The sequence below is a fragment of the Periplaneta americana genome, chromosome 12 (assembly GCF_040183065.1).
Source record: "Periplaneta americana isolate PAMFEO1 chromosome 12, P.americana_PAMFEO1_priV1, whole genome shotgun sequence".
Taxonomy (NCBI): Eukaryota; Metazoa; Arthropoda; class Insecta; order Blattodea; family Blattidae; genus Periplaneta; species Periplaneta americana.
In genome coordinates this window covers 2,748,022-2,768,427 of record NC_091128.1, presented here as the reverse complement: position 1 = coordinate 2,768,427, position 20,406 = coordinate 2,748,022, and the positions used below count along the sequence as shown (strand labels likewise).

The 20,406-nt window shown below is 36.0% G+C and overlaps 1 pseudogene; it reads right to left on the bottom strand.

Moving 5' to 3' along the window:
- LOC138710119 (DNA-directed RNA polymerase I subunit RPA1-like) overlaps nt 1–20,406 on the bottom strand; it is a 152,905-nt pseudogene that overhangs the window by 66,873 nt on the left and 65,626 nt on the right.

The following is a 20,406-nucleotide window of genomic DNA, read 5'->3' as shown; positions in this document are numbered from 1 at the left end:
TTTAGGTGCCTAATTTATAGTTCCTTAGACAATAAGATATATAAACAATTATTAGATGATTTATTGCAATGTTTTGAATTAAGATGTACATCTTCAGAACCTACTCGAATTTTTGTAAATAAGAACGGTCATATGTCATCATCTAAGATTGATTATATAATTACTAATGCTTTTGATAGCTCTTGCACTACACAAGTTGTTCAACCTAATCTCGGTGACCATCTGGCTTTAATTTATAATATCAATCTAGCTAGTCAAATGATTCCTGTAGAATCGGAAGTGAAAAGTTTTAGGAAAATAACAAATGATGGTTTAACTGGTCTAAGGTCTACTGTTGATGCTTTAGATTTTGATACGATGTATGAATTGAATATTAATGCAGACAACTTGTTTACTAAATTAATGAATATGATTACTGGTGCTATTGATATAAATTTACCTATGTTGACTGAAACTTATACAAAAAACAAATACCAAAAAGTATAACCATTGGATTACTCCTGAGGTTTTAAAATTGAATGATGAAATTAGGAATATACTTTTGTTAACAAACAATTTCCATAACAATCTTGATTTACTTCAATTATATAGAAACAAAAAGAAGGCTTACAAGAAATTAATCTTTAGTGAAAAAAGTAAATACTTTGATCAACTTATTTGTAATTCTTCTAACAAACCAAAACAAATTTGGAAACTGGTAAATAGTAAATTAAACAGAAAGAAGCCTGTAGAATGTATTACTATTGTACATAATAATGACAGGGTATCAAATAAGACTGATGTTGCCAATGCATTTTGATTGTATTTTTCAACCAATGTGGAGGATGCACTGAATGAATATTTTGGTCCAAGCAAATCTACGTTATGCACAAATCTTTAGGAATTAATAATAGTTTTGTTTTCTATGATACTGATGCTAATGAGATTGTTAAAACAATTCAATCGTTAAAAAATACTAATAGCACTGGTATTGACGATATTTCCTTGAAACTATTAAGAGTGATCAGTGACATTATTGCATCTCCTCTAGCCTTCGTATTTAATCACTGCATTAATAATGGAGTTTTTCCATCATTATTAAAAACTGCTCTTGTTAAACCAGTTCATAAGAAAGGTGATTCTACTGATGTAAGAAACTATAGACCTATATCATTGTTAAGCACGATTTCTAAAATATTTGAACAGTTAATATATAATAGAATGTTACAATTTTTATTAAAATTTAATTTAATTACTCCTGATCTACATGGTTTTCTCCCTGGTGAATCAACAGAAACTGCTCTTTACGAATTTAATAACTATATTTATGAAAACCTTGATGAAGGTAAACATGTAGCTAAGGCATTTGATAATTTGGACTTTAATTATATATGTATAAAATTAAAAGCCTTAGGTTTTAGAGGTACATTTTTAGCATTTTTAAAATCATACTTGTCTGATTGAAAAATATGTGTAAATATTAATGGTATTCTTTCTAATGAGTTTTATATAAATATGGGAGTCCCTCAGGGTTCTGTACTTGGACCTCTTATATTTTTACTTTACGTAAATGATTTGACTAATTATATAAAGGAAGGTAAAGTTTTATTATACGCAGACGATACTTCTATTACTGTTTATTCGGAGTCTTGTAATGATTTGATAAGTAAAGTTGGCTATATCTCAGTTCAAAACGTGGTGTGATTATAACAAATTAATTGTTAATATTAATAAGACTGTATGTTTAAAATTTGTTAATAGACCCATGAATATAAATTTTCCATGTCAGTTGGGGGATATATCGACCCGAAGCCAACACAGTACTAAATTTCTTGGCATAATTATGGATAACCTATTGACTTGGAATGAGCATTCTGATTTTATTGCTAAAAACCTTGTTCTGCTAATTTTGCTGTATTGCAACTGAGAGCTATACTAAACACCAAAATATTGATTTCAATTTACTATTCACTTGCTTGACAAGCATACTGTAGTACACGGTATTGGTCTTCTTTAGGTTTTATTATGATACTCTCTCTGATATCGAAGAACGAAGATATTTCTTAATGAAGATTCTCCACGAGCATCAGCTATTTTAAATCAATAATATAATTAAGCAATTGCGATCGTCTTCTTTTCTTTTCTAGCAGCAATACCAATTGTATTCCACTATGGTTTAACTTAACCGAGACTCTGTAATACAGCACGTAGAGTTAAACTCACGGTTAGGTTTAACATAATCTTTATATTAACCATATTTACAAAACCGGGCCTTAAACAATCATCCCTATCAAAGGAGGTAAGCACAATAACACTCAGGCTGAGATGCAAGCCATCAGACACTCCTCTGTGACAAAAAAATACAATGAAAATGGCTGTATTACAGATTATTAAAATTTAATTATATGCGAATTTGGCCTTCACTCATTAAAAACATTTACTATTTACAGTATTTTCAGCATATTTATTACAGCCAATTTGATGGGACAAAAGCACAACGATGTTACAATGGCCTTCATGTTTCAAGCCATACTCTCCCATCAGATTTTCACTGTACTTGTTCCTCTAAGATATCCAGATACTCCAGCACCTCTCGCTCAGACTTGTTCTTCGAGTCCTATTACTCAACACGTCTGCCTCCAGCTGTACCTGAGAATAACTTGTTCCATCCCTTTTCCATTTACCTCGTGTTTGCTTATTTGTTCTTCAGATACTGTTACGAATTTTTTTTCACCTAACCATATTTGTTAATTTGTTATGCACACAGTCACTGGTGTTTATGTCAGTGGCAACTATAATGACAGCAATAGTGATGGTGGTAATGTGTACACACAAGCCTTCAAATCTATTGTGACGGCAGGCCGAATATTCTAGTCGTTCCTGGTCGCTTCGGGGAACTTCGTGTGCATCCGGCAGAAGGGAGGGGGCGCGAGGAGGCGGCGCGGCACATGGTGAAGGGAGAGGGGGAGAAAACCGACTGCGACGGACGTAAAGGAAGTCTGGAGTCTGAGTGATGGGGAGACCGAGAATCGCCCAGAAACAGAAACTTCCAGGGTCGAAGGTTCGCGAAGTGTGATTTAACTAATAAAAAGCAAGCAGCCTTCGAAGAGAGCCAGTTCAGTTTAGAACAGCGAGTCAGACTTGTGAGGCAGCAGTGAAGTCAAGGAAGCCAGCCTTCGAGACCTGGGTTCAACTTGAGGAGGACCGCAACTGTGACAGTGACCAGGGAGTGCGGCGTATCCAGAAGTCTTGAGTTCGAGTGCAGTGGACTGTCTCTGGAAGTCTTGGGTTCGATATACTGTGAACTTGAGTGAATGAGCTAGAAGAACTAGCTAAGGTAATGAACTGTGAACTGAGAACTGACAGTTTTGTGTTGTAAATAGTGCTTTGTGAACATTAGTTGAGATTAGCAGTACATTGTTGTTCTCAATAATCCAAGTGAATTGTCACTGTCGTCTGTGGAGTGCAATAACGAATACTGTGTGTGCTGTGTGGAGTGAAATACCCATTGTTGACGGGAGTGTTTAAATTCAGTTATAGAAAGTCATTATTGTTGTGAATAAAAGTTACATTATTGTTTGAATTAAAAGTCACACTATTAATAAACGGAAGCTACAGTGTTTCAGAAATATCTCACTGAAACATACCTGTTTATTTTATTTGTGTAGTCATCAAGCAAATTCTTATATGAGCCATCAATAATTGCTCTTCCTATGGCTTTGTCCTGATACACTTCATCCATTTTCTGATTCATCTCTTCTCGTGATGTCGTTTCTGGAAGGTTAAGTGCAGTTTTCACAGCAGTGTCACCTATCTGAAAATTGTGAGACATAAGTTCATTAAATAAAAATTATTTATATATAAAAAGATTATACAATCTTTGAAAAAAAATCTTTTATACTATAGTATCAAATGTAAGAGTGAAGGATTTTAACATTCATTTATGGAGACGACTTTGTACAAATTCTAAAAATCCTAAAATATAAGAAAGATGAAACAAGAGGATGCAAGAAAACATCTTTAAAAAGCTATGTCAAATTTTATATTTACTATTTTAACTGTTATATTTGCAAAATTTTTCATATTTACATTATATAAAAAAAAGTTAATTTATAGCTCTACTGATGAAATCTGACCCTTGTTTCTGCATCATTTTCCACTTTTAGTTGAAAGGAATACTGTCACAAAGTAAAGTAAAACTTACATTTCTAGCATCTCTAATGATATTGGACCTCCACTTTTCTGCAGCATCCACAACAAGAATATCTTCAACACCAAGTGAGAAACCTTCAATTTTTAGAAAAGCATTGAAAAGCTTTGCAAACGAATTCAACAATGCACCAGAATATGTTCCACCATACAGCTGGAAAACACAATGAAATATAAACAAGTTTCTATTAACAAAAATGATTAGTCAAATATAAAGCAAGAACAGTCATTTTTCACCATTCAAAAAGTTGTGAAGTAGCATTATACACCTAAGCTTGCTGTGTATCTTCGAATCTCCTCACAGCATAGTTTTTATTAGCATGGCACCATTAACTTACTTGGATGTATTCAATACCGTTACTAGGTAATTAACTGATAGTTTTCGCCCTTCCTTCTGATCTGTAAAACGAATTCAGTCACTATTTTCATATTATTATTGCACAATTTGAAAATTAATTATATGATACAACAATTTGAATTGCATGCTTTTGTTGTAATTATACGAGGGTGGTTCGATATGTAGTAGTAGTAGTATTAGTAGTATTTATTTATTTAACCTGGTAGAGATAAGGCCGTCAGGCCTTCTCTGCCCCTCTACCAGGGGATTACAACTATAACATGAACAATAAGATTACAATTAATATTAAATTTACAATTACAATTACAATAAAAATTAAAGTACGACAAGAATACCTGATTAATGAAAGCTAGACATTTTATCATAGAAGTTAAGAACAAAGAATATTTTTGTATTTACTAAATTACAAATTAAACCTACAATAACAAAATTCTATAGTGATGAAATTACCGGATATTGAAATATTTTGTGATAGATTAAGAGAACTATTTACAAGAAACCATGTCTGAACGAGTCTCAATTACTGACCAAGTGCCTAGTAAGTTTGCGTTTGAATTCAATTTTATTTCGACAGTCCCTGATGCTAGCAGGTAACGAATTCCAGAGTCTTGGCAGGGCTATTGTGAAAGAGGATGAGTATGAGGAGGTTCGATGGGATGGTATTGTTAGTATTGTTTCATGGCGAGAGCGTGTGTTCAGATTGTGGTGGGAAGAAAGGTAAGTGAAGCGAGACGACAGGTACGAAGGAATAGAAGAGTTCAAGGCACAGATCCGACTCATATCAACATATTTCACAAAATCTGGGGTGGGGAGAGGGGAAATAAAACAAACATTCCACACAGTCACCATTAACATTGAAACAAGTTTAAACATTCCTTCACAGGGTTTTCCTGTCCAAGGAAAATTAAATAATGCAAAAGTCCAGTTTTCAATGTGTTTTAACCCTTAAATAATTTTCTGGATAAGAAGTTCTTGAATGGACCAAAGAGGTGAAAATCCGATGGTGCCAGATCAGGACTACGAGGTGGACGCTTTTGCCTGGTTTGATGTGAGGTAGTGCACCACCATGCAGAAATCTCTCACGAGCATGTAACCCTGGCTTATTCAATCAATATGTTGAGAGTGTCACAGTGTGTCACCACTGAAGGCCTTGAAAATCCTAAAGTAATCACAGTTATTACTTTTTTTTTTTTTTTTTTCAGATGACTGAACTTCAAATTTCTTACATCACTGAAGCGAACTCTAAACCCATGTTTCATCTCCCATAACGCTGCTTTCCAAAAAAGGATTCTCTTCCTCTCAGTAGAAATGGTAGAGATTTTGCAGTGATGCAACCTTTCTTTTGCTTTTTGTTCCTCAGTCAGCAATTTCAGAACCCAGCACGCGGATACTTTACATAAATTTAAGCCTGAGATTATTTCATGAAGAATGCTCTTTGGAATGTTCATCGTCGCTTCAATTTCACGGACTTCAATTCTTCAAACGTCCCTTATCAAACCTTCGACAATAGCACACTTGTCCTGGCCTGCCCCTCTGTTGCTCTGGACCATCATTCAGTTTCATTTGATCATCTTGAAATTTGTTGCAAACACACACGTACTTACTTCTTTTCAACATAAAATGTCTTACCCATAAAAATCACTAACCTGCGATGATATTATAAATTTGTGTATAGATAGAGAGCAGCTGCTATGGTGAAAAATTTTCAGGGGCAGCAAATTTTTAAATAACAAATCTACATCTTAAGTTGGAAGGCCACTATTATTCGTTTCTTAATATATGTTGAATTAACGTGATATCTAGACTACAAGAAGACTTTCCAATAGTCGACTACGGAAACGTGTTTTTCGACAATTTTCAGTGCAAATAACACCTATTATTCATTTGTAGCACTATATGAACAGCGTGTAGTTATTCAATTATCTACAAAAATAAAATGTAGATGTGGGAATTTTCAGATAATTTTAAGGTAACTGTAATTTGCAGATAACTGTGTTTATAAATGATAGTGGCAGCTGTTCTTTTGTACACTTGGGACAGTGGATAGTTGAACACTCACATTAGGTCACATGTGGGAGAGATCAGACTGCGGCATGTTTACATCTTTCAGCTCTCCACTGCGCCAAGTGCTCAGCAGAGCACACCTTCTCACGGCTGAGAAGATAAAAAAATGATTTGCGCACAAACATAACTCAGAACTACCTCAACTCACTAGCTATCATCTCCATAGAGGACAACATTTTGGAGAAAATGACCTTGTCCAAATTCAATGATCAGTTTGCTCAGCAGAAGATGTTAGAAAGCTGTATATTGTCATACAGAACTCATAGGGTTTGACACAGAATATGTCTTTCCCCGCAATGGGTATGGGAACCTGTTCCAGTATCCATGGCGAAACAAAAAATGACAGAATTTAAAATGCTTCCTCTAACAAGATTATGTGCCACAGCCAAATGCTAACGTTATTAGTAGTTAGGCCACGCAGCAATGTAACTTGTGTGATCACAACCAATGTTGCCATCTTCCCTTGTTACGAGCATGAGAGCACCGAAGTTGTGTGTAAAATTAAGTGCCACACAGTCTATCTCAACACTGAGGGCAGCTACAGATGTGTGCAACCGCTGGTTTGATTTGTAATTGCGAGTTCTGCAATATTAAAGTGATAATAGACATGTGCGATACACTTTGAGAGAACTACAGTGAAAAATTTGTTGTGAACTAGAACTAATTTCAGAATGTTTCCTTATATGAAGTGAAAATATATTGTCATTCAAATGCATAGATGTTTGGCAATGAAGCCCTTAGTCCTCTTGCACTCCAATATTTCTGAGGTATAGAATCTTCTTCTTGTATTGCACAACATACAAAAGGGAGAGTGAAGCGAAAATATGTTGCTGCTTTACATTAATTACTTCTGTTATCATATCTTCCATTAGAAAACCGACACGAAAATAAAACATTCAAACCAACACAACTGAGGCGAATAGACGCAAAGAGGTGTAAGTGACATTTTAAAAAAATGATTTACGTGCCTCCAGGGTAAACTAAAGCATTTAAAATTTCAGTGGTAAAGGGATGTCTTTTATCCACATTGCACATTAACATTTAAAATTGTTGTTGTTGTTGTCTAGTGCCTTGCATTTGGCAATGAAGCCATTAGCAGTCGTGCTTTCCAATACTTTTGAACTGTAGTGTCTTCTGATCTTAATGCTTCACAGGTCTTCAAGTGGTCTTCATTCATTTCTGCTGGATCGTTACACAGGACACATATGGGTGAAGCTGAGATACCTATTCTGTAGAGATGACTTGCTAGACAGTCATGATTTGTCAATAGTCTGAAGGCTGCAACTGCTGTTTTCCTTGGTCTCTGGGGGATTATATCTGGGTTGGAAAGTAGTGTAATCCATTTTTTGTCTTTAGCATTTGATTCTATTTCTTGTAGGTATGAATGAGAAAATTTTGTAGTGATCAAGCGTTTTATTGAGGAATATGAGAAATTAAATTTAGACTTTTGTTTTATTGTCGTGCCTTTCTTGGCAAGTGTGTCTGCGGTTTCATTCCCCATGACTCCACAGTGTGCTGGAATCCATTGGAGATGGACAATCTTATTAACTTTTTGGAGTTGTGTTAACATTTTGTAGCATTCTCTTATTTTTGTTGACTTCTTTGTAGCATTTGAACATATTCCCTGAATTGCAGCTTTAGAATCTGAAAGAATTACTGTCTTGTTATATTTATTTAAGGGAAGATTTAATAATTGGCGGAGAGCAATTAAAGTTCACAGAATTTACGAAAGCTTAGTAACTTTTAATCACATTTCTAGAAAATAACGTAAGTGCACTTATACCCCTTTGCTTCTGATGCCTCAATTGTAATTTCTTTCCAGATAATGGGCGACATATTCTGTGTGCTGGCATAACCCTGCCAACACAGTGGAGAAATTTTTTATTTCAACTTTTATCGAGGATGAAAGTGGAGGGGCAAATGTTAAGGAAAAATGGGCAGGATATTTTTGGGATCCTACAGGTAACAGAATTGTAAATTCGCCACTAATTGTCACTCTGATTTTATCATTCTGCTTGCTAAATCTGGTAACTTCAAACTTGAAACACTTTTCAGCCATATTTACATGTAAAATTCAGGCTAGTGGCTGGAAGACAACATTCGCGTGGTTATTACTCCACTTGCTGGTAAATGCACAGGTAATTTATACCGTTTATATTGAATCAACTTACAGACTCTTTTCTATGCATGAACAGTGGAGGCCAATGCCAAAAACAATTTTCAATGCTGTACAAATACTGTGTTGGGAACAACTGGATAATACCCACGGCAGACCAATATCGATAGTCGACGCTACTCGCTGGCCACTAGTCACCGGGCCGTACCGAGCCGTATCAAAAAAAATATAATCGAAATGGTGGTAGTCAAATTCGCGACTATATTCTTAAATAATTCACTCCATTAGTCAAGTTCAAGGTTTTATGTAGTACAATGGCGGTTTTTTGAATTCATTAAAGGAAAATGAAGATGTAATAAGATCAAAAACTAGGTTATCACAAGGAAATTAACAGGAAAAAAGGTGTATTTCACGGAATACCATTAAAATGACGGAAAGTAAATTTCCGGTTAATGTTAGCCATAGCGTAAAGTATGTAATTATGACGGCGTTCCTGTTTTATTTCTGGCCTATAGAAAACTACCTAGCCTTTTACGAAAAAAAATTTTAGGGAACATGAAATTATCCACCACTTTCGTTATAGGCCTATTATTTCTTATCAATATTACGAATCAAAATCTGTCATATTATATAATTTTAACTACTACATGGACGAATGAAATCAAGCAAAGCTAGCCTAACCTAACCAAAGCTAACCTAACCAAAGCTAACTTAACCTAACCTAAGATAAGCTAAGCTAACCTAAGCTAACCTAACCAAAGCTAAGCTAACCTAAGCTAACCTAACCAAAGCTAACCTAACCAAAGCTAACCTAACCAAAGCTAACCTAACCAAAGCTAACCTAACCTAACCTTCGTAAATGCAAGGTCTGTAACCGGAGCAAGAAGGGATCTCAATCATTTAATCTGCAATGTACACGTAAAAATAAATTCAAGTAAGGATCACGCTCCCACTGCATGAGAGGTCCGCGCATGCGCTGCAGAAAAACTGTTTGTCCCGAGCCTCTCATCTAAGACACTCGTCATAATTTACTCGCAATATTTACGCAAATACACATTATCGCTAACAGTGGTGCTATCTCTCAATAATGTTCAGAACGAAGGAGGTAGACAGAGAGAGAGAAAAAAAGAAATATAGCACAAAACTGTTTTGTCTCGAGACTCTCATCTAAGACACGTAATAAGTCACGTAATCTACTTGCAATATATTTGCGCAAACACACTTTGTAGCTAACACTGGTGCTATCTCTCAGTAATGTTCAGAACGAAGGAGGCAGAGAGAGAGAAAAAAAATTTCTCCCGCCAACTAAGCCACACACCAACGTCATGTTCTTATGTTGGTGACATTGTGTATTTACTTAAATTTGGTGGTAAACGTAACGGCACGGTTCAAAGCGACCGTGGTAATTCTCCAGTATAGTGCTGTGTTGTAGACTGGGTACTGCACTTACTCAGACAAGAAAAAAATACATAAATAATATTCCTGTGGAGTAACAGTTAGCCTTCTTGGCAATGAAACGAGCGGGCCTGGGTTCAAATTCTGGTTGGGACAAGTTACCTGGTTCGGATTTTTTTCCGAGGTTTTTCCTCAATCACTCGAAGCCGAACTGCTGGGTAACTTTCGACGTTGAACCTCGGACTCATTTCGCCTTCATTAGTATCATTTCACTAATCATCTTAATAATTTACAGGTCGACAAGGAGGACATGGCGGATGTGGTCCAGGATCTGCCTATAGGAGGCATCTGTCTGCAGGAGCTGCACATATCCAGTGAAGCTACAGGGACTTGTAAGCAGACTGTGGGCAACTGGGGTAGTGTAGCACGCACCTTGGTAAGTTGTGGAATCGACTGCTACATGTTCCTCTGGTTAAGGATGCAGCAGATTCAAGCACATGAATTGCGAAACAGATGCCATCGATCTGAGGAGACCGCAGGATAACATCACAGGAAGGCGGAGGATCAGTCTCCAGTCAGGACTGGATGCTGTGGATGAATTGATATGATGAATCATGCAGTGAATCACACGTTTGAAAAGCGATCCTTAATGGATTCAACTATCATTCCAACATAAGGAAGTTGCACAATAAGCCCAAGGCTGCGGTGCTTGTCTGCAGGCCCTCTTTCGAGAAAAAAAAAGTAATATTCCTAGCATATAAAAACATCATTCTGCCAATGATATGAAAAATCGGAGCAAGGCTCATAATTCAAAATAACACAGCACAATTCTATCTACACTGAGCGGCCAAAAAAATGGATCACTTAATTTTTTTAAGAACTATAATTTTATAGCTCATGCTTTATTTTTACTACATCCTGAAAAAGACATATTGTAAATTGAAGTAAATATGTTGTTTTCTAATGCCAGGCATTTGACAATAAAGTCATTTGACCTCTTGCACTCCAATATTTTTCAAAGATATTATCATGACTAGCCAATGAAGCACAGATTTTGAGGTGTTCCGAATCCATTTCTTGGTTAATTTATGCAAAATTTCAAATAATGCATTTCATTAAGTTAGAGGCAATGGCTCACATTATAACATATGGTTATGCCACTGTGCGCGCACCTTGTGTGTTACAAGCTCTAGTGGTGATGACGTTCTCCATTCATAATGCGATGCTGACCACATTTCCTGATGGTTGAAAGCCCACTTCTCCAACAATGCTGCCTACATTTCGTTCAGGGTGTTGGTCGAGCTTATCCCACAAGTGTTATAATAGGATTTAAGTGTTCACTGAGTGCTGCCCAGTCCAGAGTTAGTATCCTGATGTCACACAGCGAGGAGCTCACACAGAGTTTGTGTGCACTCGATGTGGGGCTCTGGCGTTTCGTCAGCCCACGCGAGCTGTGTGGATATAAAGGGAAAAGTTGAGACGATGTCGGGTGGAGTTCCAGGGTAGCTCAGTTGGCAGAGCGCTGCTACATTCAACCAGAGGTCCCGGGATCGATACCTGGCCCCGGAACAATTTTTCCCTTGAAATTATTCATTATAAAACTAATTCATATAATTTTTAATAGGTTTTATCCCCATATGATAGTAAACATGTATTGTATGTGTAGATTGTGTAGATAATACTGAGAGTATTGATATTGTAAAATGACAGTTTGTATCTGATGATGTTGAAATGCTCAACGAAAACATTCATACATCACACAACTTATGTAAAGGTTAACACCTAACAAAATATATAAAGTAGTAAAGTCAACGACTGAAAAAAATAAATTTCTAACATAGCTCTTCTTGAGGTCAAATTGGCTTCCCGGAGTCTTTGTCTAACATTATTCTCAATCACAATGACGATGATTTCTGGCCTAGACCACAGTCGTGCGGAGATGTCGCAAGATACAGAGAATCAGTAACTGTTATCCCTGGTGGACGTAAACCTACTGCAGCCTGATTCCAGTCGTCTATGGTAAGTACCCAGTTCACAGAATCGCCACAGGGCACGTTGAAAGACACACCGATGGCATTAGCTTCAAAACGAATGATTCATCTACCCACAACCAAAGCAACAGATCTAGCAAAGTCTTTTCGAATAAGAGGCATCTTAACTTATCAAATTCGAAACAGTAACTAAAGAAAAATATTGACTTATGACAGAAAATGTGCCTAACACACATTGATAATTCATCAATAGGGGTTACTGCATCAATGTTTTATTGCTGGTCTGTGTTGTAAAACCATGAAGCACCAGTCTGGTAGAAAGTGGCTCATACCGAGACATCTTATCATCATATTCATCTCCAAAAATGTTGAATGCATCTTTCCTTACTCATAAAACATATTCAATTTAATAACACTCTCTCTAAATTGGTGGTTTATTGACGATGAATCAGTTTTTACAAAGTGATCCACTTTTTTTGCCGGTCAGTGTATAAAACAGTGGACACTCAATCTGTAATGCAACAGACTTCAAATAATGTTGTATCCAGTTCCCGAAATCGAAATGAGAAACAATATTCAGCCCTATTAATAAAATATCAGACAAGTGTTCAGTCCTTCACAGCACTCGATTGAATGCCTGTCCAGAGCAATAAGCTAACAGCTCGGGTTCGTTACAAGTTTACTCATTTTAGCCTCAGATTGGAGTTGGAAAAATGTTGTAAGACTTACACATTCTGATAATTTGGCTTACCTCGAACATGCAGTGAATCAAACTGTACGGAGTGGCACCATAATGAGCTTTGTCCAGAACCCCACATAAAAGCTCACCATCTCGAATTATGACCTCTGCTTCTGACATTGTTTTCGGATCAGTAAATGGGGTTCCTCCAGCTCTCCACGATCGAGGTCTCTTCACTGCCCATGCCTATCGTGAAATGAAAGTACAAAGATAATCTTTAATGGGGGAAAAATAATTACTCATATATTAAGCAATTTGTTTCTAATATCTTAAAAAACACCCTCTGATTTAGGTCCTAGCTGATATGTACTTCTATTATCAGGCAGCACATCTCATGTGATGATACAGTATGTGTCAGAGAAAGAACAATTATATGCATCTGAAGTCTGATTAGTGTAATATGTATCTAGTCAGCGATGTATACAATGGAAGGGAAAAAGAACTGACCACCCTACCCCATTATCTCCTGGCTTAGTTACCTCATGAGTGATGCTTTATTGGTGTCACTTGTGAGGTTCAAACCTGTCTTTGGGCAGCTGACTAAACAATAACATCTTAAAAACTCGTATACAAACTATTTATTTTTTTTTTACTTCTGTATTTTATTACTTAAAATTACTGTTCGTACAATATAAACATTTAAATAATTTATTAAACATGGTTTACGTTTCAAAATTACATCAGCAGGAAGTTATATCTGCTCGCATAATTTGGGTCCCTGCATACTTTGCACACCTTAATTTTTTACAGATTATTTTGTTTTTGCTCTGCACTGATATTAAGTACGGTATGAGTTTTACTTTGTGTAAACATCGATTTTACTGTTTTTAATAGGCAGTTTGCCAGTTGCATCAAGGGTGCATCAATCAATCATCAATCGATTACCTACAGTGATCTAATTAATTATAGACTATTGAATTGATCATAGTTTATACATTACATTCGCTATAATTACAATTAATTTAATTATTGCTAGACCAAGATTATGAAAACTTCTTATTGTTACAAAACTGAAATGACAGAACTTACCATTTTCTCATATACTAGAATAAAAAAATTGAGATCAAGATCTCCGAAAAAAAACGCGGATTTCAAAACATAATCACGAGAATATGAAATTCATATAAGAGAAATATGTAATCAGTGGTTTACTAGTTACCGTACCATTGGCTCCAAACTATATAGATTTGATTACGACTGAGTTTAGTGGATTTATAGGCAAGATGGAGAGTATAATTATAGCAGATGAATAAAGGCGAATTTCTTTGCCCAGACTCGCTGGTACTACATTTAAACTCTTGGTAACAGATAACATGTCGCATTGGAGAGCACTCTACTAGAAAATGGGAACATATGAATTCATAATCTTGCTGTATAACGATTCTCTCGAACATACTACTTCGAGATCCTCAATTGAAAGAAAAGTCAATCATATATAAACCAATCAACCATGAGAGAAGTATTGCCTATCAAAATCGTTTTCATAACAAAGACGCTATGAAGGAAACCGTAAGTACAGACTTCACAGACTGTACAAGAGACCTCAGCATGCGGAACTGGTAAGGTAATTTGACATACAAAACAAACCAGGGGATTCGAAAAGTAATGGCAACACCACATTTATTTAGGTTTTTTTGACATTACACACTTCAAATACAGTCCCCTGCAGGGGCGAATGCTAGTCATGAAAGTTAGGCTTGCTCTTTTATTCACACAGGAAGATCGGAGGATATAATAATTCATAATTAATAAAAATAATCAGACCCACATTAATAATTTATTTTATAATTATGAAATCATTATGAGTCATGGATCATATTCGCTTATCAGATGTAGAAGTTCGATATGATATAACAAACATGGCCAACAAAACAGTTTATTTAGTTTTTTCGACCCTGCCAACCAATGCACATTGTTGTATTGATCTGCACTGAACGAGCGCACATATTCTCTATAATGTCTGTCTTCTCTTGAATAGTCCTTCGGGAAAATGGATTTAATAATAATGTTTCAATAACACACAATTCCGAACTCATTGCAATACTTCAAATTAATGTTTAAGAATTAATAATACATGCAGCAGCTAACACAATTACATTCCGCTCATACAATTACACTGCACAGCACATTCCCGCTGTCAATACTGCTCTGTGTAACGTTAAATAGTCGTTGGTGTAGCTCTCGGACCAGAGCTTCAAACAACACACAACAGAAGCATGTGAGCCTAGGACGGACCAAGGAGGAAGGCACTTGCGCGTGCATCATATTCTCGCTATTTCCACGTCTTTCCTGTAGCTCCGAGAAACGAGCAAGCATTGCGATACTTGCGGTGTGCAACCTGCAGATGGCATTACGCCTATACAGTATTCCAAAAATCAAAATAAATTTTAATGTAAGTAATCCCATTTTGAGAAATACACATTCTACGAAAATATTGGGCTTGCGCAGCAAGCATAGCATGCCCTGGAAATCGCCCCTGGTCCCCTGCCATGTTGCCAAATCTTTGAAAGACAATGGATTTCATCTGCAGCATCATTTTGTGGAGCTCTCTCTCACTGATCGATCTAAAGCTCTTCGGATGTCAACTGTTGATTGAACGCGAATGCCTCACTTCCACCCAACTTGCAATAGTGCAGTGTGGTTGGACTACTCTCCCACAAGCTTCTTGTAATGCCATAAAGCGCTGAGTTGCATTTTTCCCTCTTGCAACTTATATTTTTATGATACATCTTTGTTCATATCTTATTGAACATTTTAGGACGATATTACTTAATACAAATCAGAAACAGTCCCTGTATTCACAAAATATGGTTACTTAAAGACTTTTAATATTTCACATTTATATAACAATCGCTCCTCCATTATGCACTAAAAATTCCGATGCTCACTGCTAGGAGTGCTGATTTACAGTGTTGTTGCCATTACTTATTGAATGCCCTAGTATATTTCTTTCATGTATATCTATACTAATAATAAATCTGTAGCAGAAATTTTTCTGGTAATTTTCGATTTTCCAAAAATAATTGGTCCTAACATATATAATTAACCACCCTGAAACCGAAAATCGCATTTTTGAAATTTTTGTTTGTATGTCTGTCTGTATGTTTGTTACCTTTTCGCGCGATAATGGCTGAACCGATTTATATGAAAATTGGAATATAAATTAAGTTCGTTGTAACTTAGATTTTAGGCTATATGGCATTCAAAATACCTTATTTAAAAGGGGGGTTATAAGGGGGCCTGAATTAAATAAATCGAAATTTCTCGCTTTTTATTGATTTTTGTGAAAAATGTTACATAACAAAAGTTTCTTTAAAAATGATTTCCGATAAGTTTTATTCTTTACAAAATTTTGATAGGACTGATATTTAATGAGATAAATGAGTTTTAAAATTAAAATAACGCCATCTAAGACGGTGCAATGAATTAAGAACAAATGACTTCGTCTATAAGGGGCCTTGGACAACAGCAATCGAAACAGGTGCTTGGACATCAACAATCGAAAGCAGTTAAACATAGCCTACAGAGAATGTTTCTGTGTTTGTATGAAGTAATATCAGAAGCTAAATTAACCGATTTGTAGCTATAATTAATTATTATTTCATCATTGGAAAGTGTAGTTTCTCTAGATGGACATAATGCTATAATGTTGTTACAGTAACGTCTGAGTAAATCGAGGACAGGTAAGATTAAAATAGCTTCTTATGCACAGAAAATTTGATAGGCTATTTTGTACATTCATTTTCTGTATTTCTTAAAATAATATTTATGTATACTCATTTTAATCTCAGAGAATTAACGAACAACGAGAGTGTATTGATTTAGTATGCAGTAATAGTACGTTAGCTTAGCAATCCATTATTTTATAATTCAAATTTCAACTATGCTCAATTGAATCGTGTTAAAATACGTAAAATATATATGAAATAAATGCAATGTAAAAAAAATTGGGTAATGAGCGAAGCAGATTATTGCGCTGTTGTAAAAGTTGTTCCCTGGATCAAACTTCCTATTTTAATTATGTAATTACTTTATATTTATTTCTAACAGGTGCAGTGGAGCGCACGGGTACGGCTAGTCTATAATATAAAACTACTTCAATTATTTTACACTTTAGATTTAAATATTGTACATATATCGGTGGCGTGGTGTGAATATTATTACATGGTATTACTGGTGGACATTAATCAATACTATTTAACCCCTAAGTACGATATTACTATAATTTTATTTAGTTACTGTGACATTATAGACTACTTGTATTGAAGTTCGATTCGACGATTTTTCTGTAAGAAGAGATCTATGATAGGATCATTCAACATTGGCCCTTTCTTCGTGTTCAAGAAAAGAGATATTTCTACTGACATCAAGTATAGCCCATAGTCTATTCTTCCCTTAGGTATTTCATTGGTAAGCATCTATGTACATGCAGCAGAGCACATGCCGAACCTCCTGCAGGATGGCAGTATCAACAATTAGAACAGAAGATCAATGTAATGAAGACTGGCCTGCTGCTACAATGTATGAAAATTTAAAATCATGAATTCACGAAGCTGATAAGAAGCCTCTGGAGCAGGGAGTGAGAAGTAAAAGAAATCTAATTGGATGACATGGAAAATTCTAGAGGCAACAGAAACGTAACAATGAACCTGTAACTCAAAATGTGGAGCTGATCTGGGCTGTTGCAGGAAGTGTATTAATTACTAAGGAATGGTAAAAACAAAGCCTTCAGGAAAATTATGTTACAAGACAGAACATACTGTGGGATTTGGAAAATCAAGACATGCCTGGAAAACAGTTACAAGAATCTGTGTCCCCAAGTCCTAACACCGAAAAGCAGAATTAAATAGGAAACCATTGCTCAGTGATCCAAAAAGACGAAAAAACCGGCAAAAATCAGAGAGGCAAAATTATTTACAAAAATCACTTCAAAACGATTTTTTAGAAAGAAGTGAAGAGTATTGCATGTTTTATAACCAATATAAACCATTTCATACTAGACTACAAGTCCTGTAAATTATAGGCTAGTACCACATTTTATTAATTTCATATTATTATCTATATATTAGTATACATTATTTTCATATTGCATGTTGCAATCCATTAACATACAGAGACTGCTTTTGGGTGGCTTAAACATTCCTTGCTATTTGAATAGATCAGTTTTCTCCGCTTCTGCATTTTCTTCTTCCTCATCGTCCTCCTCCTCTGAAGATGGAAGTTCTGTTGCTATTCTAGGAGATTCTGGTGCATTCATAAGATTAACGACATCAGCAGAGAGTGATCCCATAATTTTCCTTGGAAAATGTCTGATAGAAGACATAAGGGGTCGGATGTTAGCAGAAGCCTTCGAAACATATTCTGATTTGTAGCAGTTCTGGAAATTTTTCTGAAGTGATGTTCTTTGTATGATTTTATATTTTTGTTTGTTGCGTCTTGAGCTTCATTTATCATCTGATCAATTGGAAGAAGGGCAGCAGAAATGGCCGCTGATGCATGTACAAGCACCTTGTGCAATGATGCTGGCATGTAATACCAGGGGTACTTCTCTACAAAAATGCGCGCAGTTTGTACGGCACATTCTTCATAATCTCCCTCATTGATATCACAGCCACATGGCAGGTTCTAAAATTTGTGGTAAATCTTTCAATTGGGCACACAACAACCTGTGCAGCTCGATCTACACCGAGCTGTGTTCCCTCGTGACCCCAGACTTCAGGTTGGTCCACAAGTAAGCCTAGTTCAACTCTTAATCCAACCTTTAATGTGGGTTTTTACCGTTTTCTACATTATTTTCGTCTCCTTGCCATCTTATTTGCCACTTCCTAACATCAAGATGACAAATTAAGAATAGATTTACATTTAAAAAGTCTAATTCGCGCATTAAGTGTAGGCAGGCTGAATTAGAGCAGGTTGGCAGTTTTTGTTTTCATTTTCACCTATTTTTCCTAGTTATTCATTTGTCAAGGGTTGGCTCCACAGATGTAACCTGATTCTGTCAAAGAGGTATCGCTTATAGCACTGCAGGCCTTAACACTGATCATCGTCATAACAAGAATGTGTCTGAAGGTACAGTCACACGTCGCTACTTTTGTAGAGGTACAGTACAAAAAACTGCGCAATTCTCATACTGCGATGTGTGAACAACGGTGCAACCCGAAGAGTAGTGGCTGCCAAACCTACTGCTCGTTACTTTTTCATGCTGTACATAGCTTAAAAGTAGCGACGTGTGAACAGGGTTCTCAGGGTTACAGCCACGCATTTTTGATATCGGTTTTGTTGAAACTTTTGCAGCAGTTGCGACCAGTGTTGCCACCCAAATGTGCCAATGATACTTCTATTGTTTGGATATATTTTAATGTTAGATGTGATGAAAATAAATTATTTGTAACAGTTATTAAATGCACAACACAGTCAGAGTATATTTGCTGATGATATAATTAATTTTTTTCTTATTTTTCATAGCATAGTTTCAAACAAGAGGGTTGCCAATATTGATTACGTGAATATGTTGGTTCTCATTTAAGTATATAGGCGTTTTTTAATAGCTTTATAGTAAAAATAATGCTAATTTCTGAATACTAGTTAGGACAGAAAAGCAAATAATAGATAAGTAAGCTATCGCATGAGTTTCATAATCCAAAACTCTAATGTGAACATACTCACAAAATGTATATTGAAAAGTCAACATGGATATGCAAAGCTGCAGCATGACTGCGGCTGAAAAAGTAGCGCCTTGTGTGTGAACAGACTCGCAACCTTCAGTTGCAACTTTTGCAGTATTCGGATTGCACAGCATGAAAAGTAGCGTGCAGCGCACTACTTCTGGGTTACGTGTGAATACGACACGCAACTTTTGCAGCTGCAGTACAAAAGTTGCACAGCAAAAGTAGTGACGTGTGACTGTGCCTTAATATGGAGCTCTTGCCCTGTATTTTTAGTAACTATTGTTGACTACAGTGTAGATATCTGGTTTTCTGCCTAGGCCATTTCTTCTTCTAATCACAAATCAGTTGTTTCCTTTTCCTACTGCCATTCGATTATCCCCTTATTGTCTACCTGGTGCCACATCATTATTTTAGTGCAAGTTCTTCTTTCTTCCTCAATCGCTTATTGACGTCATCCTTGCTTGCCGCTGCAGCTGTGCTGGTCGCTGGCCTCTCTTCCTGGTCGCTGTAATTCACGGACTGTTTCATTCCATTGCTTGCTATTCTTTCCTGTGTGATGACCTCTCCATCTTCTAATTTTCCAAATAGTTCTCCCTTCGTATATTTTACTGCAATGCTCCTTATCTCCTCTTTCAGGTCTCTTTCTTTCATTTCATCAACATTTGTCCCTATCTCTGCATGGTTAAAATTTTCCAAACAGAATTCCACACTAAACATCTTCCTATTTATCTTTAAATTATATGCTATCTTGTATTTTAGTTTTTTGAATGAAGCTGCAATTTTGTGTGTTAGTATTGTGCAGCATATTAATTAAGCATATTAAAACAATATGTTGTTGTTGTTACTGTTGTTTTCTAATGCCAGGCGTGTGACAATAAAGTCATTTG